The 22,773-nt window shown below is 46.6% G+C and overlaps 1 protein-coding gene across 3 annotated transcripts in view; it reads right to left on the bottom strand.

Moving 5' to 3' along the window:
- rap1gap2a (RAP1 GTPase activating protein 2a) overlaps nt 1–22,773 on the bottom strand; it is a gene marked incomplete at its 5' end in the record, with an annotated part of 118,599 nt that overhangs the window by 55,146 nt on the left and 40,680 nt on the right. The window lies entirely within an intron of this gene.

Below are 22,773 nucleotides of genomic sequence, written 5' to 3'. Positions count from 1 at the left end.
AATATCTTGCTTTGGGCCCACTCTTGAATGTATAGCCTACCCATGGGGAGGGGAGGATGGGTGCACAACGCTCCCTGTTTTGGCTTAGCTGTATTTCCATTTGTTGCAATAAATGGTTAAATGTATGAATACAGCGTTCCTGACGGAACTACAAACACATGGCAGCAGTGACACGTCACGTCACTATATCTCGAGTCCAAGTCGAGTCTCGAGTCGCCAGAGTCCACGTCTGAGTCACCAAAAAGGAGTCAAGTCCCCATCACCCGAGTCCGAGTTAGCCTACTAAACATGAGCGTGAATCTGCATGTAGGTGGAAAACACGTGCCTGCCCTTGCACAAAATTGAATATTGACTATTAATATAGGCAGCTATGAATATCCTATGCCAATGTATTAGGGCCTATTACAAAAAACGGACAAAAACGTTATCGAAATAAGTCAAAGAGTCGTCTCCAACTTCAGAGTATGAATGCTTGAGTCCAAGTCCAAGTCCAAGTCATCAGTGCTCAAGTGCAATTCAAGTCACGAGCCCTGAAAATGTGTCCAGGACTCAGACTTGCGTCGGACTCGGACTCGACGGCAACACTGACTGACACAATCACAAACTTCTTTTGAGGTATTATTGTTACTGAAGTGGACATACTATCCTCCCAGCATGCATTGGGTAGAACTTGGCAGGTTGGACAGGTTGCCAGTCCGTCACAGAGCTACCACAGATCCCTAAACAGACAGTCACTCTCACACAAGTTCCCAATTCACCTGACATGCATGTCTTTGTGTTTGAAGTGCTTGGAGGAAAGCGAAGCCCCACGGAGGAAAACCCAGGTGAACCCTGTGGCTGTGAAGCCTCAGCGCCACTTCACCACGACTTCTCCTCCATCTAGTGTCGATTCAATGTGAAAACCTTCAAATGCACTCGGCTGAAATAGGGCAGGTCATGCTCCACATCTAAACTAGCACAAGATGTACCTTCCTGCATATAATCCATAATCCAGCTCGCATTCAGATTCACGTTGCTAATTATGGTTGATTCAACAGTAATTAGATCCACACACAGTCATCATGTTTATCTAATGATCCAAGTCGCTGTGTGTGTGTGTGTGTGTGTGTGTGTGTGTGTGTGTGTGTGTGTGTGTGCGCGTGTGGATTTGAGAGAGAGAAAGAGAGATCAAGCACACTACATCTACCTGAATTGTTTCATGTATTGATCGGTGTGATCAATGGAAATAATATTAGAATAGTGGGACAGCAGTGCACAATAGGAGAGAGAGAGAGAGAGAGAATGAGGATCTCCAGATTTTATGGACAAATTTAGGGCTGCACGATTTATCGTATTTTTATCGTCATCGCGATATGAAAATGCGCGATGAACACATCGCAAAAGTCACGTGTTATCGCAAAAATTTTTTTTTTTTTTTTTTTTTTTTACAGTGCACATGAACGCAACATGCAAGATACCGGCTGAATAAGTGTCCAAATGTTCATGTCATTCTGACCAATAGGCCTACTCCACTTCTGTTATAACATTTCAGTCTGGAATATGGAATATCTTTCAATAATCGTTATGACTAAAAGGCTAAAAGTAATCTCATGTGTAAGAAATGACTGTTCTACATTGAAGTAAAAATGTAAATAATTAACTTGTTGGTTTTGGATATTTTTTAGCTTAAAGAGTGCATTTTTGTTTGTATGACCCTCAACACAGGCTTTGAGAATCCCGTGCCACTTACTGATACGTATGCTTAAATTAACACACTCGTATTGCAAAATGAATTTAGGCCCTCACTGTAATACTTCAGAAGTTAAATTTGAAGTTCAGCATTAATACATTTGTCATTTTTTGTCTTAGATTTACCTTTGTGTGTTATTGCAATATAAAACTACATAATTGAGAATCGATTCTAGATTCTGGAATCGAGAATCGTTGGAATCGAGAATCGATTCTGGAATCGGCTCGTGACCCCAGGAATCGGAATCGGATCGGATCGTGGCTTAGCCGGATCGGAGCACCCCTACCCATTAATATTTTTGTTTATAGGATTTTTTTATTTATCGCAGGTCATATCGTCATCGCAATATTGAACAGTGTTATCGCACATCGCAGCTTTTCCTCATATCGTGCAGCCCTAGACAAATTGCAGGAAAAAGAGGAACGCTAGGGAGATTTAATTGGGAAATCAGGGAGTTGGAGAGGATGAAAACAAGGAAGGAGGTGACAGAAGGAAAGGTGGGATCTGAAAATGGAACAAAATGTGCAGCACAGAGAGAGAGAGAGAGAGAGAGAGAGAGAGAGAGAGAGAGAGGAGAGAAGCTGCAGCCGGGGGGTCTGGGGTATGGACCCTATCGCAGGGTCTTAGCCTGCACTCGTATTTCCAGCTCGGCTTAATATTTGTGATGAAACTCAATCAGGATCCTGATCCTCGTGCTGATTGGACAATTACACGACTGATGCTTGGCTAATGGACTTAATACAACAGTAATTGGAGGGGGAGAAAGGCGGGAGTGACGAGGGAGGAAAAAGAGAGACAGAGAGAGAACATAACAAGACACGCTTTGACGTTTTCACCTGGATCTATTTCCAGTACACCAGAGGAAAACGCTCGCACAGCTAAATCCTCAGTCATATTAGCTATTAGACTTGACAATTACAGCAGTCATATGTTCTTTAATGGGCCTAATTGGCTGATGTTGGCATCTAGCATGCCGCCAATTGTTTCATATAACCAATTAAAGAATTAAAGACTTCCGCTTCCGTGTGCCGCAGTCATTGTTTACAGTCCGATGGATGCGAGAAGAATGGAGTTGGAGTTGATCAACCGATAGATTTTGTGGGAGTTTTAGGTCCGGGCAACATGTCGGCTAATCCTTTAGGTCCGGGCAACATGTCGGCTAATGAGTTTTAGGTCCGGGCAACATGTCGGCTAATGAGTTTTAGGTCCGGGCAACATGTCGGCTAATGAGTTTTAGGTCCGGGCAACATGTCGGCTAATCCTTTAGGTCCGGGCAACATGTCGGCTAATGAGTTTTAGGTCCGGGCAACATGTCGGCTAATGAGTTTTAGGTCCGGGCAACATGTCGGCTAATCCTTTAGGTCCGGGCAACATGTCGGCTAATGAGTTTTAGGTCCGGGCAACATGTCGGCTAATGAGTTTTAGGTCCGGGCAACATGTCGGCTAATGAGTTTTAGGTCCGGGCAACATGTCGGCTAATGAGTTTTAGGTCCGGGGCAACATGTCGGCTAATCCTTTAGGTCCGGGCAACATGTCGGCTAATCCTTTAGGTCGGGGCAACATGTCGGCTAATGAGTTTTAGGTCCGGGCAACATGTCGGCTAATGAGTTTTAGGTCCGGGGCTCCGGGCAACATGTCGGCTAATCCCGATGAACAGATAACTGCATATGAAACGTCTTCGGGACTGTAAAGTTTAACAATGACGAACCGGTATTGGTATTGGCGCGGACGTCTTAGTCTTAGTTGTCGGACTGATAAGACTCTGGGTGGCCAGATTGCAACACTTTTATCATGTCTTTCAATAGCCTATATGAACAGTAATTCAAGTTAAGTCAAGTGTGAACGCAACCTTGTGTCGTCCTCTATAATTTACCATCTGTGCAGATGAGACTGGTCTTTTGTGTCTCACCAGCTCCACTCCATAAAGAGGTGAGAGATCCATGTGTGAGTCAGCTGCTCAACAGGGGGTACAACAGGCATGTCAGAGATGTAGAAAGGCGAGGAGGGCAACCATTAGCCAGTCAGCTGTACTGGGAGGAACAGGTTGTTTCCTATGGGAGCGTCAAGCCCCGCCCCCTGTCCCTCTCTTTCTCTCTCTGGGATATAAATAGATACGGAGAGGACAGAGGAGATAGCACTGTCCGGCCGGGGGAAACTGAAACACTCTAATTACCAATATGAGAGAGAGAGAGGAGAGAGAGAGAGAGAGGAGAGAGAGAGAGAGAGAGAGAGAGAGAGAGAGGAGCAACACCAGGATGGGGAGCACTAGCTTCTGGCAGAATGTCAGCTGTACATTTGTAAAATAATTGCTGTCACATCAGAGTGGGCAAGTAGAAAGAGTGTGGGGCAAATAAACATTTTTATTTAGCCATTGTGCTGATAAGGGGACCTCGATACAATAAATGTAGTGTGTGTGTGTGTGTGTGTGTGTGTGTGTGTGTGTGTGTGTGTGTGTGTGTGTGTGTGGTGTGTGGGGGCATGTGTGTGTGAGCGTGTGTGTGTGTGTGTGTGAGCGTGTGTGTGTGTGTGTGAGCGTGTGTGTGTGTGTGTGTGTGTGTGCATGAGCATGTGTGCATGCGGGTGTGTTTATTGGCTGCAATAAACATCAAGGCATGAATGTTGGCTTTATTCTATTTAATTGTAGAAGTGCAGTGAAAATGACGCACAGATAATGCAATGGAATGCAACACATATAATCTCTCTCATCTCCTTTTCTCCCTCTCCTCTCTCTCTCCTCCTCCTCTCCTCCCCTTCTGAGAGAGAGAGGAGGAGAGGAGAGAGAAGTTCTTGACAGAACATCCTCTGAGGAGGAGGAGGAGGAGGAGGAGGAGAGGGAGAAAAGGAGATGAGAGACATTGTATTATGTGTTGCATTCCATTGCATTATCTGTGCGTCATTTTCACTGCACTTCTCCAATAGAATAAAACCAACATTCATGCCTTAATGTCTATTGCAGCCAATAAACACACATGCTCACACACACGCACGCACACACACACACACACACACGCTCACGCGCGCACACACACACACACACACACACACAAGACGAGAGAGAGGAGAGAGAAGTTCTTGACAGAACATCCTCTCTCTCACCTCTTGTCTCCTCTCCTCCCCTTCTCTCTCTCCTCTCCCCCCTTCTCTCTCTCCTCTCCTACCATCTCTCTCTCCTCTTGTCTCCTCTCCTCCCCTTCTCTGTCTCCTCCCCTTCTCTCTCTCCTCTCCCCCCTTCTCTCTCTCCTCTCCTACCATCTCTCTCTCCTCTTGTCTCCTCTCCTCCCCTTCTCTCTCTCCTCTCCTACCATCTCTCTCTCCTCTTGTCTCCTCTCCTCCCTTTCTCTCTCTCCTATCCTACCATCTCTCTCTCCTCTTGTCTCCTCTCCTTCCCTTCTCTCTCTCCTATCCTACCATCTCTCTCTCCTCTTGTCTCCTCTCCTCCCCTTCTCTCTCTCCTATCCTACCATCTCTCTCTCCTCTTGTCTCCTCTCCTCCCCTTCTCTCTCTCCTCTCCTACCATCTCTCTCTCCTCTTGTCTCCTCTCCTCGCCTTCTCTCTCCTTGCCTCCCCTCTCTCTCTTCCTCCTCTCCTCCCCCCTCTCTCCTCCTCCTCTCCTCCCCTCTCTCTCCTCCTCCTCTCCTTCCCTGTCTCTCCTCCTCCTGTCTCTCCTCCTCTCCTCCCGTTCTCTCTCCTCTCCTCCCCTCTCTCTCCTCCTCTCCTCCCTTTCTCTCTCCTCCCCTCTCTCTCCTCCTCTCCTCCCCTTCTCTCTCCTCTCCTCCCCTCCCCTCCTCCTCTCCTCCCCTTCTCTCTCTCCTGTCCTCCCCTCTCATCTCTCCTCTCCTCCCCTCTCCCTTGATAATTTGTGTAATTAAGTCAGGTGTTAGACTAAAGTGACAGCAGTGAAGGTCCGCCCTCCCCAGGCACCCATCCAACACACACTGTCCCACCCAAGGAAACTATGACCATGATGTGTGTGTGTGTGTGTGTGTGTGTGTGTGTGTGTGTGTGTGTGTGTGTGTGTGTTCACGTTGTTCACGTGTTCACCACCGTGACAAGGTTAATTATACTGTAGGAAGTTATTTCTGCTAAAGGATACTTTCAAATGGTCCATTTAAACACTTGAGCGTTTACATAAGTGCACGCGCCTATACTGCCCTCCAAATCAAAACCGCAGTAACTACAATTTTGGTCAAAATTGAGTTATTATTGAAATTGAACTTTTAGATATCTTTTTTATCATGTGACAAATTTTCTAAGTTCAGTCTTGCTCTATATTTGAGAAAACAGAGTATAAAAGTTGCAGTAACTACGAAATCCAACCAAAAACCAGACAAAACTGCAGTAACTACACTTACTGCACTTTGATTTGCTTTCACAGAGCTTCAGCTGGACTTAAACAGAGATAAACGCAGTAACTACACTTTGAGGTGTAGTTACTGCGGTTCAGACTGGTTTTTGGTTGGATTTTGTAGTTACTGCAATTTTCCCGCTCTTTCCATAACAAAGCCCAACATATCAATCACTCATAATGGCACAATCTGTTTAGTTAATCCAGTCAATTCCCAATATGAGAGCGCACTGACAGCTGTCCAAATTGTTAATGAATGAGTCTTCAGTGTCTTTAAAATTGTAAATGCTGTATTCCTAGCTAATAATCCATAAGAGATCATCCACTCCACTGGGAAGTGTTAATCTGGCTGTAGATAGTGATAATTGTTTGGTATCACTACCTAGCTCATCAGGACAATCTTTTTCATTGCTGCATAAATTATCAGCATTCAGACTCAGTCTGTAATTAATTTTATTCAAAATAATTGTAATATGCTATGTAATATTATGTTCTTGTATGAATTATCAATCTGAAAAGCTAATCTGATTTGTAAAGAAAACCTGTTCTAAATTAAGATAATAAAACAACTGTGCTCATTAATTAATTGTGTCAGAATGATGACCAAAAAGCAACACCAGTGGTGAAGATTACATCAACTGACTTCAGGATTCCCTGAATGTATCTGTTACTCATCCATTTAAATGTTTTAAACATGTAAACAATAAAACAATTAAATACAGATATGATGTGGTATCGAAATCAAAACCGATTACAATTGTCTCATGAAAAACAAGACAGGAGAAGCACATTAGATTGTAGTTACTGCGCTTTTCCCTTGTACTACCTACACATCTGTTTAAGGTAATACACAGACAGAGTGCCGTATCTGCATTTCTGGGGTCATAGGTCAAGTAATTGATAATTGTTTTGCCCCCAAAAAATACTTTAACATATACATATTTAATAAGCGCATTGCCACTTTTCAACCTATATCTAATTTGGCTGGACAGTCAAAAAACTTTAAAGCCATTTTTCTCAGTTTCAGTGTTGGCGTAGTTACTGCGGTCATGATTTGTAGGGCAGTATAGACTGCATGCTCTTCCAGTATGGTGAGCAGCATCTAAATGGATGCATATAGATCTATGCTGCATTGCACAGTGACTGCTTGGAGATCAGACCGAGCCAGAATCTCTGACACATTCTTGTAATGCTGGATCCCCCATGTTAATGGCAAAGGGAAAAACACTGCAAGCTGGTAAAAGGTTAGTCTGTGTACTGCAGCTTTCATCACCTTTCTAAAATGCCAGAATGGTTGTGCACAATTCTGCACTAATTGAGCCAACAGACCTCTGCAGGTCTTGGTAGCAAGTGAACATTTCAGCGGTTGCAGGTGGCATGTACATGCATTTGTTTCCCAACAGCAGGGAAATGCTGACACCAAGGGATGAAAGGATAGTAGTAACTCTAGTTCTATGCTCAAAGGCAGAGCCCCAAGCAGGGCTTATACAGTAGGTTGAGGCCATGTCTCGTCATAGACAGTCCGAATGTCTGGGGACGCCCACAAAATGTTAAAACGGCTGGCGCGTGAGTGGGGTAAAACCGCCGATATATCTCATGGGCTGACTCACCAAAAGACGGTGCTGCGGCTCTAAACTACAGGTTTGGGGGTTCTAGAGCAGAACACAAGACGTCTGCTCAGATGTGCGTTTACTGCGGTGGTTAAATCCCCGATCGTGTCTGCCTGGGCTGGGCTATCAGCTAAATTCTAACTTTGCTGAATGGATAGAACGGGGGTTTTTACCCCACCCTGACCACGCCCCCAGCCCCCAGCTAACCAGCATCTATAGACCTTATTCGATTGACGTCACTCACGTACGGGCACACCCACCGCCGCCATATTGTCGACATAGCGCTGCAGCTCTATGTGACAACCTATGTGAGAACAGTGTTTATAGGAAGCTAGCCGCCGTTAGCGTTACCTGTATCGTTCCAATTGTGTTCGGATGGTGACCTGCGTTACACACGGCTGTAGTAATGACAGCAATAAAGTCCCCGTGGTTTGTTTCTATCTCTACCGTCCACAGACGTGAAGGGAGCGAGACGGAGGATACGTCAGCAGCACAGGAGATGTGTGGATAGTTGGGAGAGACAGGTGAAACTTTCTGACAGCTCCTCACAGCAAAGTCTGTTCACCTCGTTCTTTTGTTTATTTATTACAGGCATTAACGGCAGCATACAAACAACAACTCTGGGGTTTTTATTGCTGTCATTACCATCGCTATTTTGTAATGGAACAGAAACGACAATAAGGCTGTTACTAGTTGTCAGCTGCAGCACTGTGTGCGCGCAGGACGGTATGTCAACAATATGGTGCCGTCCAGGGTTAGCGAATAAGGTCTATTGTGGGCGTTCCTAGAGCCTGTATGGGCGTTCCCAGACATGCGGACTGTCTGTATTGCTACCTCCACTCTAGGAGGGGACACTACAGCACACTGAAAACTTGCATGCACTCAGCAAATCAGGATGAGCCGACTTCAGCGCTATGGAGCTGCCCTGTATGAAAGGGCATCTCACCTTGCACCGCCATCCACTAAGTTCTTTCAGCAACTCAGGCACGGCGAACTGCTACGGGCTCCACCTGTGATCATGGAACTAGAGTTACAATACGTAATTACAGTGTATCGTTCTATTTCACACAGGCTCCACCCCCAGCAGGGCTTGGTTGTTACAAGGGCCGGCTGATGACTACCCCCTGCTGTTACACCAGCACAAACAGCCATGCCGCTGTAAGGGGCCGTGTCCACAGAAAGCTTTTTTTTCATAGTGGAGCACTTTGCATATCATGCCCAGAGCGCTTCCAACACGCTAGCTAGCATGGGTAAATGGCAAGCTAACATCACCCCCAACAAGACGATACAATTAATAATTCTCACAAAGCCTCTCCTCCTCCGTGGTGGTTGATGTTTAGTCCCACCTCTTCCTCGATTTTGCTTGGTCGGTTGAAAAAAGTGACAAGTGACAAGCAGTGCTCATCTCTGAAATGTGAACTTTTTTCTGCTTGAGGTGCCCAGAGGGCTCCGCCCAAAAACACTAGCCGCTGAAAGCGCTGAAAGGCCAGGTGCGGTGCTGAAAAGGCACCTGGACACGACACCCTAATGATGCCATAAGGTCAGCCAGAAAAGGACCCGCCCACACCCAATGTCACACAGAATGAAGACCCATTGTTACCCTGGAACCTGTTTAGAAACAGTATTCACCTTATTCACCACACCCACTTTTTCTCTCTTCCGCGTTCAACACAAACGTATTTGTTCTTCCGGTTCAGCGCTAGTTGCTTACTGTGGCTAATATTAGCCGCTAGTTAGTTATGTTATATGGCAGTAAAATGCCACTGAATGACCAAATTGATATAACTTTTAACCATTTCGAGTAACACTGTTTCCATACGGATCGCCAGCGTTAGTTTGTTGTTTATAACGTGGCTATATTCATAACGTTTTCTATCTCGGATGCGTTATTTCGAATCGCACATAGGTTACGCCTGGCGCAACCTATGTGGGTTTCAGGCCGAAAAAGTAACGTCATCTTTAGATCACAATATTCCTGGAATGCAAGTTTAACTAAACAGTTACATGTCCTCTGCATTCTACATTAAATTAAGATATTACTGGTTGTTTTATTTTGTATGTTACATACGTATTGGCCAAGATATGTTAGTTTATGGCGGAGTAATTCTGCCAGTTTAGATGCGGAGTGTGCGCGGCCATCTTGCCTGCGGAGTTTTTGGCAAGTCAAAACGGAAATACTATTACAAAATGACGTAATGCGGAAGCGTCCATGTGTGGGCAAAGAATAAGGTGAATAGAGTGTAATGCTAAACAACCGGAGGCCGGTCTCCATTGAGCAGAACACGGGAGACTCAGGCCTACACGGTCTTGGGTACCAATATTGAGAACAGAACTAGAGAAAGACCCGGACACATCCAACCGGTAAAACCTGATGAATGGACAGGGTGATGCCCAGTTCCGTCCAAACAGCACGGTCGATGCAGCCACACCCCATGTTGAGCGCACGGATGACCGCAACACAAAAGCCCATGAAATCCCTTCACAAAGTGGGTGAGTCTCTGCTTTGACGTAGGCTTGCCAGCCATCCTTTCTCCATAGCACACAGAAAACTGCTGTGTGCACTTCACTGTACACAAGCTGGTCAGGTGGCACATCCATTTTACTGGGTGGGAGTGAGATGGTACATTCCTTGGAATGTGCCATGAGAATCAGGTTGTCTAGATAGAAGAAGACCCGGATTCCCCCGGTGGCACAGAGGTTCAAGTGCCGTGGAAGCAGAGCATGATGAACACGGCCAACCTCGCCCTGCATGCAGCAAAGGAAATGTGTCTGTTTCTCCATGCGTGACGGAGGAGGATCTGCCTGTAGTTCAGCCGACGCTCGGGATGGCTGAGAGGCTGAGCTGCTGTCATGGAGTTTGCGTGCCTCTGCGCGAGGGAGACTGGCTGCATGGATTGCGTGCGTGCCGGCCTGCCAACCGAGGCCTCGCCTGCTAAGCAACTGGTTGAGCCAGGAGAAGATGACTGGCCAGCGTGTCGCCGAGTGGGGGGAACACCAGAGCGAGAGAAGTGCTTTTCCCCCACCGGCGAAGGAAGCCGAGCAGAGCGGCTCCTTTCAGGATGCCTCCACCTCCGTCCAGACCTCATCTAGGGCGGGAGCAATGAATACCTACACTCTGCACCAGCCTGTCAGCGGCTACCCCCTGTACCAGCCTGTCAGCTGCTACCCCCTGTACCAGCCTGTCAGCTGCTACCCCCTGTACCAGCCTGTCAGCTGCTACCCCCTGTACCAGCCTGTTATAGCTGCTACCCCCTGTACCAGCTTGTTCTGATGGCTTGCTCTATGACCTCTCTATTTTCCCCATACAATAGCCTAAGCAACTTATTGTGTGTGCGTGCGCGCGTGCGTGCGTTGCTTGCGTGTGTGCACTTTGTAGCTAACTCTTCAGACACACAGCATTCAACAACCCAGACCGCTTCAGATACACAGCTCCACTCCATTCAACAACCCAGACCCCTTCAGGCACACAGCAGCACTCCAACAACCCAGTCCGCTTCAGATACACAGCACCACTCCAACAACCCAGACCCTTCACACACACAGCACCACTCCAACAACCCAGACCGCTTCAGGCACACAGCACCACTCAAACAACCCAGTCCGCTTCAGATACACAGCACCACTCCAACAACCCAGACCGCTTCAGGCACACAGCACCACTCAAACAACCCAGTCCGCTTCAGATACACAGCACCACTCCAACAACCCAGACCGCTTCAGGCACACAGCACCACTCAAACAACCCAGTCCGCTTCAGATACACAGCACCACTCCAACAACCCAGACCGCTTCAGGCACACAGCACCACTCAAACAACCCAGTCCGCTTCAGATACACAGCACCACTCCAACAACCCAGACCGCTTCACACACACAGCACCACTCCAACAACCCAGACCGCTTCAGGCACACAGCACCACTCCAACAACCAGACCCTTCAGGCACACAGCACCACTCCAACAACCCAGACCGCTTCAGACACACAGCACCACTCCAACAACCCAGACCGCTTCAGATACACAGCAGCACTCCAACAACCCAGACCGCTTCAGGCACACAGCACCACTCCAACAACCAGACCCTTCAGGCACACAGCACCACTCCATTCAACAACCCAGACCGCTTCAGATACACCACCACTCCAACAACCCAGACCCCTTCAGACACACAGCAGCACTCCAACAACCCAGACCCCTTCAGATACACAGCAGCACTCCAACAACCCAGACCCCTTCAGGCACACAGCAGCACTCCAACAACCCAGACCCCTTCAGGCACACAGCAGCACTCCAACAACCCAGACCCCTTCAGGCACACAGCAGCACTCCAACAACCCAGACCGCTTCAGAGTAGCTGACAACCAGACAAGAGCAGACATCCTGAAAAAAGATATACAGGTAGAGACAGAGAATGAATGGGTCTGACAGGGATAGAAGAGAGAGAAGGGAGAGGGATAGATAGATAGAGAGAGAGAGAGAGAGAGAGATAGAGAGAGAGAGAGAGAGAGAATGAATCTCTGTAGACTAAAAATAGCACCCTCAATCCCCAGTGCAGCGGTGGGTAAATAGGGCTGTCTTGGGTGGGTCTCTGGACACTTGTTAGAGAGACAATGCCATCTCATCCATTACACCCTCAGTCAAGGCTGACTGTCACTGACACACAAGAACACACACTTGAGGGAAGTGTGTGTGTGTGTGTGTGTGTGTGTGTGTGGGGGGGGGGGCACGCGTGTGCGTGTTCTTGAACACTCCTCTAGAAATGTGTTTGTGTGTGTGTGTGTGTGTGTGTGTGTGTGTGTGTGTGTGAAAGTGCAGCCTACTCGTGATCCCCCACAGCTGTTCATCACAAGCGTTTTCACAAAAGGAGAGGAAGGAGAGGGAGTTGAAAAGAGGGAGCAGTTGAAAGGAAAAACAGGGGAAGATGGAAGGAATGGAAAGAGGAGTGAGTCAGTGAATAAAAAATGGTGGTGTTAAATGAGATGAGAGTGTGAGAGGAGGAACGTGAGGACGAGGAAGAAGTGTGTGGTGGAAAAGCAACATGGAACCCAGTGGAATCAAGTCTGTCTAGGTTTACTCTCTTCTTCAACAGCAAATGATTCGAAAATTCCAGAGCCATTTATATAGAAGAGTCGTGACATCTCCATTCACTCCAATGGACCAGGTTTTTTTACATTGCAACTTTTGGCAAAAAGGAACTTTTGGGGAAGTAAGGTTCTGGATTAAGGAGCGCTGTCGAGTTGCAGCAGAATAGACGGTTTGTGATGTACTTTGAAAGGTGAGATGTTTAAATAATCAAATGATATATTATCAGCTTTATTTTATGCATTCCAAACGTAGCGCGAGCCCCCTTCCTGGATCTGCATTTTGGACCTCCGCTGACGCCACTCTCTTACTAGATAGCTCTAGAATATTCCATCCACTTAAAAGATCTCTCTCTTTTTTTATATATTTCTTCAGAGATTAGCATATTAGGCTAACATAAAGTTTACGTTATTAGCCTAATATTTGTAAATAAACCATCTTGGATCACGATGGGGGAAACAAAGTGAGAATTCAAAGCTGAAGTTGAGTGGAACTGCTCCTGTATAGCTACAGTCGACATTGTGGATACTGTGAAACAAAGTCATCACTGGGTTTGACTCTGAAGAAGATGCTGTGTGTCAGTCTTTGCCCCTAATTAAATGCATTGCCAGTGAGATTGTGTGCTCCAGTCTTCTCTTTGGGTTCAGTCACTTTGGAGTGGCCCCATTGAGCTGTTTCCTACATCTTACATTGTGTCTGTCCCCTTGCCTGTGATACACTAGAAGACTTTGAAAATACATGAAACCCCTCAAAGAGAAAGGTACGGAAAGGAGTAACCAAGTCCAGATGCCAAGTCTGAAAAAAACAGGGGTGTTCTACAAAGATACACATTTTATATTCAAAGTGACCTAAAGTTTCTCCAGCATCTGTCATCCGTTTTTGTTCAGTCTCAATTTTGATCAGTCACAATTTTGTTTTCGACACAATTGTGGCTTGTCTGTTTGTTATCAAAATCAGACTGATTCAAAGTGGCAGACACAAGGAAGAGGAGCTGGCCTTCCTTTGTTGTGTACTACTGTTATGTATCTATCTGAGGGTCCTTCATATGAAGATGTTCAGGAAGAAACCCTTGTCATAGAACATCACAGCAAAAACAGAAATGGTTAGATACAAACTGAGTGCTGTTTCCTCTTAAAGAGCACAGTAGTCTACAATGTAGAACATTATTACGTTATTAAAAAAACACATCAGTAATACTATAGTAATACTGGCTGCTTTTCTTTGCAAATTGTCTACGTAACGATATGGCACAGAGGCTGAAATTCAGCACTATTCTTGCCTCGAGTTTCACAGCTAAACAAAACACAAATGACATTGACAAGTGAGCTGGATGAAATGCCAGAAGCACAAAAGAAGGTCAACTTAGGTCACTGTGATGAGTCTCTCTCTCTCTCTCTCTCTCTCTCTCTCTCTCTCTCTCTCTCCCTCTCTCTCTCTCTCTCTCTCTCCCTCTCTCTCTCTCTCTCTCTCTCTCTCTGTCTCTCTCCCACTCTCTCTCTCATAAATCAGGCTTTAAAGCAGGTAGCGATTTTAATCAGGTTCTGGGAGATGGTCAAATGTCATAAACTCCCGATTAACATACAAGCAATGTCCTTAAAGCATGTGAATGAGCACTTGATACATTTTATAACCCATTGTAACTCAGAATATCCCATCTGCATTACTTGTTTACAAATATTACTGTACACACACAATCAAAACCATTACAGTCTCAAAATACTGTACATGGAAACACTATGTTGAGCTGGTGCATATTGCCAGTCCATGGACTGTAAAAGCTTGAAGTGTGATTAAAATCAATCTGATAAATCTCTACCAAGCCAGTAGCGCTGTCAACAGGGGGCAGTGGTGTCGGATAACAAAGCAATAATACTTTGTTACAGTAGGCTACTCAAGTATTTTTTGGAGAGTATCTGTACTTTACTCGAGTATTTATATTTCTGTCAACTTTCACTTTTAATTTACTATATTTCCTAAACTAGAAGTGCACTCGGAGAGCGTAGACCTCCGCCAAGGTCAATGCTATAGTCTGCTATGCAAACTTTGTGAGTCGGATTGGAAGCCTAACCCTGACCCACCCACATCCGCCCCAGCCACTCCCCCTACCCACCCCTCAAAACCCTTCCTATCCCCCTATGGCCCCTTTTCCGTAGCCCCACCTGTTTCCTGACCACGCCCCCTACCCCCACACCTAGCCCCTCCCCTACCCTCGAACCTCGACTCTTCCTATCCCTATCTACGGACACTTTTCTCTCTCTCTCACACAAACACTCCACTCCACCGCAAATCAACAGGGAAATGTAACCATAACCACAAAGACGTGGGTACTTGTTGTATACTGACTGGCTTTGTATTCCAAGCCAAGAGACTGTACATAACTCATGCATATATTGAGCTTACACAATGGGACAAAATGCATCCACATGATCTCAGACGCAAACACATTTACACACTGAAACATGTTCCCATGGAGACACACACACACGCACACAGACACAGATATAGCCATGTGCAGCTGTTGATAAATGAGCTGTAACAGGGTGGAGATATAAACCTTCAGTAAAGAGACAAGCAGCAGACTTCATGCTGTTGGAATTCATGGAGGGCAAATAGACATTACTGGCTCCATCAGCAAATGGACAGAAAGAGAGAGAACGAAGACACAGACAGACTAAAGAGGACGCATTGCTCTGTGTGTGTGTGTGTGTGTGTGTGTGTGTGTGTGTGTGTGTGTGTGTGCGCGTTCTGAATTATCTGCTGCATGGTCTGATGTTGTCTGATGTCTGATGATGCCCCAATTAATCCTCCATCTCGGGGTCTGGATGCAAGCCTATCTGCCACTGATTCGGTGATGTACTTTTCTGGCCCAACTGATTGGTTGCTCTCTGAACAGCAGGACAACTTTGACCATTCTGCGCCAAAGGACTTAAATCGATGAGAAGTGAAGGCTAATAGGTCGTTCCACTCAGTGGCTCCACTGCAACATCAAGGTGGGAGCGCTGTTGTCAAAAAAGCACAAGCTTAATCTCTGCCTTCAATACTCTTTGTCTGCTCCATCCGGTACCTATACAAGTTCACGTGAACTTTAGCTGCAAGCCACAGGCAGCTCAACACCCGCATAACGCATTTCAAAGCTGATGGGTTACTGGAAAGAGCGTGACTCGAACTGCAAGCGAAACGTTTGGTCACTCACACTGGCGTTCTGAGCCCGGTGAAGTGCTTACAGCAGCAGTAGTGGGCTTAGCTAATGTAGCTAACAGCTAGCTAGCCTAGCTATTAACATAGATGTTTGATTAGTCCCGCTGTCTACATCGACCAGCAAAATCAGGCATCCTGGAAGGTAGGTATCTGTCCTGAATAATCGCCAGTGGATGGGCTTGCGTCCAGACCCATAATATGAAGAGTGCTGACAACTGTGATTCATATGGGGCTGGATACCAGACTAGTACATAACAGCTAGGACTTGGAAAAAAAGGTTGTCTTTAAATTGGCGGCCATTGTGTGACTCCTGGATCATCACATGAACACAGCCACATAGGAATAATGACAGCGCTAGAGCCTCAGGCTATTTCTGCTTTCCAAAGATTACCAACATATGACCCAAGGCTACAACTACCCAGAGGTAAATCTAAAGGGTACAAAATGTGAACAAATGTGTGTGTGTGTGTGTGTGCGTGCGTGCGTGCGTGTGTGTGTGTGTGTATGTGTGTGTGTGTGCATGCGTGTGTGTGTGCATGCGTGTCTGTCTGTCTATCTGTCTGTGTCCGCTCAGTATTTTGGCTTTGGCAAAGAACGACAGCCTCCGGGGTTAATTTTACTCGGTCTGAAATTGAATGATACACACATACAGGAATAGACGCACACACAGGAACAGGCGAGCACACAGAGGTCAGACGAACTTATCAGCATTTGGAAAGTGAGTTACCGTCTGGCTATTTCACCCTCCGGGGTATTAACACGGAGCAGCGCCGCGCGTTCACTACTGAACATAACCTCCAGTGACATCACCCCTTCACACACAGCCCCAGACTACACTGCAAATACTACACCGTGACGCTGGCCAGACTGACCGACTGGACCGCCTGCTCACACTGTCTGCAACCCGCCGCTCGGATTCCAATTAGCTGCACATGCTTGACCGCTAACGGTTAGCTCAGCCCGAACAGGCCTGGCCAGTGTGTGTGTTTAAGAGGGGGGTCGGGTTTGTCCCTGCCCTGCCAACCCTACACACTTTTACCAGGTGGGATATTCCCAGGGGTTTCATTGCACTGCAATTATCTATGGTGGTATTAGCGGTAAGATGATCTGGGGGCAACACAGCGTTCATGGAAAGTCCCCTTTCTTGTGTGCAGCTTCTTGTGTGCAGCTTCTAGAGTCGCGGTAATACACGAGGAAAAAGGGACATTTTTGAGAAGTGAGGCGTTATTATCTTCTTAAAGACTTAATCCTCTTTTTATTTGATGATCTGTGGGAACTCTGTGGGGAACATTCACATACTGTATGTGCTTCAAGAGTTAGATTTATTAGATGTATTTGTAGTTTTCATAGCTCCAAATAAATTTAAATACACACCTGCTTTCATATTATAGCCTACTTACCTACCTCAACTAGATGGCTAATCATTTTCAACATGGAAAATGGTCCTACCCCTATAGCCCTAAACCATCCACATCCCCCTAGCCACTCCCCCTAGCCACTCCAAACCCGACTCTCTATGACCTCCCTATCCCTAGCTATGACCCCTTTTCCCTAGCCTCACCCCCTTCGCTCACCATGGCCCTTCCCACCACTCACATGCTGTGATAGCGATATCGCGTTAACGAGCATGAAACGGGTGGTCGTGAGGTCACAGTGACCTTGAACTTTGACCTTTGACCACCAAAATCGAATCAGTTCATCTTTGAGTCCAAGTGGACGTTTGAGCCAGATTTGAACAAATTCTGTCAAGAGATACCTCGTTAACAAACATCGGCTGTCACATAAAGCCTGTGATTGGCTCTGAGAGCATTTTACTAGTCATCATCAACTACTCCTAAAAAGTAGTCGACTAGTCACAGGAGATATATCACATTTTCCCCACCCAATACTGTGATCAATTCTCATCAAAAAGGTATCAAAACCAGCCAGTGAAAGGTTAACTAAGGTGGGACCAACCTGGGGGTGTGTGATATAGCAGAGTCCTGATTGGCTCTGAGAGGCTGTTTACAAATGAGTCGCTAAACCCCAGCAACTTCTCTGAGCTGGAGATACCGACTTTGACTGCAGTGACAACATAGACGAGAGTCTTTGCATCTCTAATACATTAAATTCAGTTTATTTAACATGGCATCATGTGTGTATATATATATATATATATACATTATATTCATCGATATACACTTGAGTGAGTGGGCTCTGTCTGTGATTTTGGTCCCACATTGTGAGATTTGTGATGATTTTGGTCCGTAATGATGTCACTGGCTACGTTTACATGGACAGTTTCAATCCTCTTTAACTCAGAATTCGATCCCAATCCTCTTCAAATTTATCTTGTAAACACCTAAAGCAGAATGAAAACGGCCAATTCGATGTGAAGTCAAATTCGATGTAAGGGGGTGGTGTAGTTCGTTTCTCAATGCGATTGAAGTATTTTTCTATACATGTGAACGCATTTTCCTCTACGATCCTCTCTAACTCACTGCGGTCTTTCTGCGCATGCCCGTTGTCAGCTCTCCCTCTCGAGGAAGAGCTCTGTCACACTTCAGGATGGGAGGGGGAATCACATGGATACGTCAAACGCGTCAAACCGCGTCAGACACACCCGGCCCCAGCAGCTGGCGAAACATGGCAGCTTCCAGAGTGGCTCTATGGGCTGTAGTGTTGACAGATTCAAGATTCAAGATTCAAGATTTTTATTGTCACTCCATGGTACAAGTACCACGTGTGAAATTCTTGTGCAGTGGACTCCGTTTACGACATAGTACAAATAGGCAACAAGCAATAAGTAATAGGCAATAAGAAATAGGCATCAATAGGCAATAAGACAGCAATAAGGCAATAAGAAATAGGCATCTATAAGCAATAAGACAAGTCGGTGGCTTATACGACAGTGGCATATTCATTGCACATAGGTGCACATGTCATGTGCATACGTTAGACGTGTTCAGACATTCCAAATTCGACGTTTTATACATACATGTGCAAATAGCATGTACCTTATTAAACATACACTTAAATTTACAATTAAACGTTAGGCACCTTATTAAACATACACTTAAATTTACAATTAAACGTTAGGCATCCGTAATAGTAGCAGCTGCAGTACGGTACGGTACGACTACTGCACTATTTGTGCATATTTAGGAGTCTCGTGGCCTGCGGGAAGAAACTGTTCCTCAAGCGATTTGTGCGTGTTTTTGGAACCCTGTATCTCCTCCCTGAGGGTAGCAGGGAGAACAGGCTGTTGGGATGGTTTGTGTCTTTGATGATCTTCAGGGACCTCCTGAGGCACCGCTGGTTGTACAGTTCGTGCAGTTCTGGCAGTTCACCTCCTGTTACGTGCTGGGCCGCGCGCCTCACCCTCCGTAGCGCTCTGCGGTCCATGGTGGTACAGTTCCCATACCAGGCGGTGAAGCCGCCTGTCAGCAGGCTTTCAATGGTGCCTCTGTAGAAGTCCCCGAGGATTTCTTTCCTCAGCCCGAATTTCTTCAGGCGCCTGAGTCCGTGTAGTCGCTGTTGGGCCTTTTTGACAACAGTGGCGGTGTGGCCGGCCCAGGTCAGGTCCTGGTGGATGTTGACTCCCAGGTACTTGAAGCTGTCCACCCTTTCCACCACTGTGCCGTTGATGGTGATTGGGGGGTGTGCGCCCCCCCCTCTCCTGTAGTCTACAATGATCTCCTTGGTCTTGGAGACGTTCAGGGAGAGGTGGTTGTCCTGGCACCATTGTTCCAGTACCCCCACCTCCTCTCTGTAGGCCGTCTCGTCGCCCCCCGAGATCAGCCCCACGACCGCTGTGTCGTCTGCAAACTTCACAATTGTGTTTGAAGTTTGAGTCGCCACGCAGTCGTGGGTGTAGAGGTCGTACCAGAAGGGGCTGGAGACGCACCCCTGGGGCGCTCCTATGCTAATGGTCAGTGGGGAGGAGGTGAGGTTGCCCACCCTCACCACCTGGCGGCGGTCTGTCAGGAAATCCAGGATCCAGTCGCACATTGCCGTGTTTAGTCCCAGATCCCTGAGTTTGCTTACCAGCCTGGAGGGTACTATGGTGTTGAATGCTGAGCTGTAGTCCACGAACAGCATTCTTACATAGGTGTCCTTCCCCTCCAGGTGGGACAGGGCGGTGTGGAGCACGTGTGCTACTGCATCCGCTGTGCTCCTGTTGGGGCGGTATGCAAATTGCAGCGGGTCGTGGTCCGGGGGGAGTGTGGGGCGGATCTTTGATATGACCAGCTTCTCAAAGCACTTGCTGGCTATTGGCGTGAGGGCTATTGGGCGCCAGTCGTTGAGGCTGGTCACTTTTTGTTGTTTGGGGATGGGGATGATTGTTGCTGCTTTGAAGCAGGGGGGGACTCGTCGGAGGGAGAGGGACTGGTTGAAGATGTCTGTGTATACGGGTGCCAGCTGGTGAGCTTCAAATGATGACAAATCAACCACTTTTGCAATATGCAATACATGTCCCGCAAGGTTTCTGAGATTAGAGGAAAGTCTGAGCTGGCGTTACGTTAAACCACCGTGGGGAGGAGGCAGCGGATTTGTTTGGCGTTAACGTTAGCTGTTGTGGTGGCTATGGCTAACTTTAGCTAGCTAGTTGTGGCTACCTTAACGTTACATGCAAGCTAACGTGAAGCTAGCTGCGGGGCAGTCATGATCTATAACGAAACGAATGCGCACATTTACATAAAAGTCAACATCACAGTGTCTTTTCTTTAATCTAGAGGCATCATTTTTCAGTCAAAAGTGAAACGAGCATGCGCAGAAAGACTGCAGTGAGTTAGAGAGGATTGAGATTGGATACTATTTTCTCTTGTAAACTCGCAGGAAATAACGATCAATGCGAATGATTTCATTCGAATGATTTCATTTCGAATTAAAAGGCCTCATGTAACCGTAGCCACTGATGAGGTTACAATGTCTATGACATCATCAGTGATGTCACTCGAACACTCGATGTTATCAGTGATGGTCACTCGAGCAATTGTGATAGGCGGGCGAGCTGCAGAGTGAGCGAGCCTAGGAATCGAACACGAATAGCGCACGAGATTTCTAGTATATATAGTTTATTCCTAAAACAACAGATGAACGATTAGTCGACTATGATGCAAGTGACTAGTGGGTTTGAGAGTCAACTAGTCTGTAAAAACCCTAGTACTCAGTAATTGTATCAAACGATCAGAAAATAGTTTTCAGCATGAGCCAGCAGGAGGTGACAGCACTTCAATACTGCTGCAATTAGGGATGCACCGATCCACTTTTTTCACTTCCGATCCAATTCCGATACCTGAATTTGGATATCTGCCGATACCGATATTATGCCGATACCAATATTTTTCTTGAAGTATAGGCAAAGATTTGGCCAATTAAAGATTTTTTTGCCAATATCGGCACCCGATACCGATATTGGATCGGATCGGCCCCATCCCTAGCTGCAATCATAACAAGGGCCTTTACATTTACTAGGCCAGTAGCCCATCATGTTTACAGTAGCTTAGTGGGTCGAGCATGGTGTCCTGTTGCTGTACTGTTAATCTCTCCCCAGACATCATAGAGTCTGTGCCACTTTGCAGCCCCCACTGCTGTTTTGAAGCAGGGGGGGCAATTGAATGACTGACAGGTCGTAGCACCAATGAGAGAGTGGTTCATTTTCAAAAGTCAACACAGTCAGGTTCACTTCAGCGCCTCATCGCTGAAGTCGTTACTGATTGGTGGCCCCAGGATTCCGGGGCTACCAATCACTGGCCGGTATTCCGACATCAGTTTGGAGCGAGAAGTGTCCCAGACCCAGAGAGAGATCTTTCTGCAGCATGCAGTAACGTAGTGTCTCAGCATAAAGAACTCTCATGGTGTCTGGCGTTGAGACTACTGTAGTTCAGAGCTCGCCTACTATGAACCCTCAGTCACTATGAGTTCTCCCAATCTGTGCTCGTACAGCACGGAGACAGACGGGCCCATGTGCTCAAGCTGCATGCAACAGTTTCCCCCTGCATTACCGCAGGCATCCATTCAGTGTTATGGATCAATCATAACTGCAACCTGGCCACGGCTCACACCTTGAAGAATACCGGAATGATGCTGCTGTCAGAAAAACTGAAGACATTATTATTTGTCTTACAGTAGATACCTCTAGATGCAAGACAGTCATTTGTGGTTTACTTCAGTGCTTGTTGTTTGTACAGACTGTCTAGGACTGGATGTACAGGAGGAATTGAATAGATGGAGCTCAGTGGAAAAGCCAGCAGAATAAAGTCATTTCTTTCCCTCGACCTCTTTCTCTGCGTGCTTGACACCTGTCTCTCTTGTAGCACTTCTCTCTCTCTCTCTCTCTTTCTTCTATCATTTTCTCATGATGGCCTCTCTCTCTTTTCCGTTCTCTCTCTCTCCCTGTCTCTTATGCTCTTCAAAATCACTCCACAGACACCTTACACCGCTGTCAACAACACACACACACTCCCACTCCCACTCCCACACACTCCCACTCACACACACACTCACACACTCACACTCACACTCCCACTCCCACACACTCCCACTCACACACACACTCCCACTCCCACACACTCCCACTCACACACACACTCCCACTCTCACACACACACACACACACACACACACACACACACACACACACACACACTCTCACAAGGACACCATCATAAATAAAAAAGGACCTATAATAATAAAAACGCCGTCTGCTGTGGACACTCACTCATTGAAGCATAAAGCACACGCAGTAAAGTGCCCCTTGCCTCAGGCAGAACACAGACAACACAAGCCAATAAAGTTCTGTTCACACACCCCGGCCCGGCACTGCGGT

This window comes from Poromitra crassiceps (assembly GCF_964638095.1).
Source record: "Poromitra crassiceps genome assembly, chromosome: 5".
Lineage (NCBI taxonomy): Eukaryota > Metazoa > Chordata > Actinopteri > Beryciformes > Melamphaidae > Poromitra > Poromitra crassiceps.
Note: the sequence above shows the minus strand (reverse complement) of the source record. Positions and strands in the feature narration are given on the sequence as shown.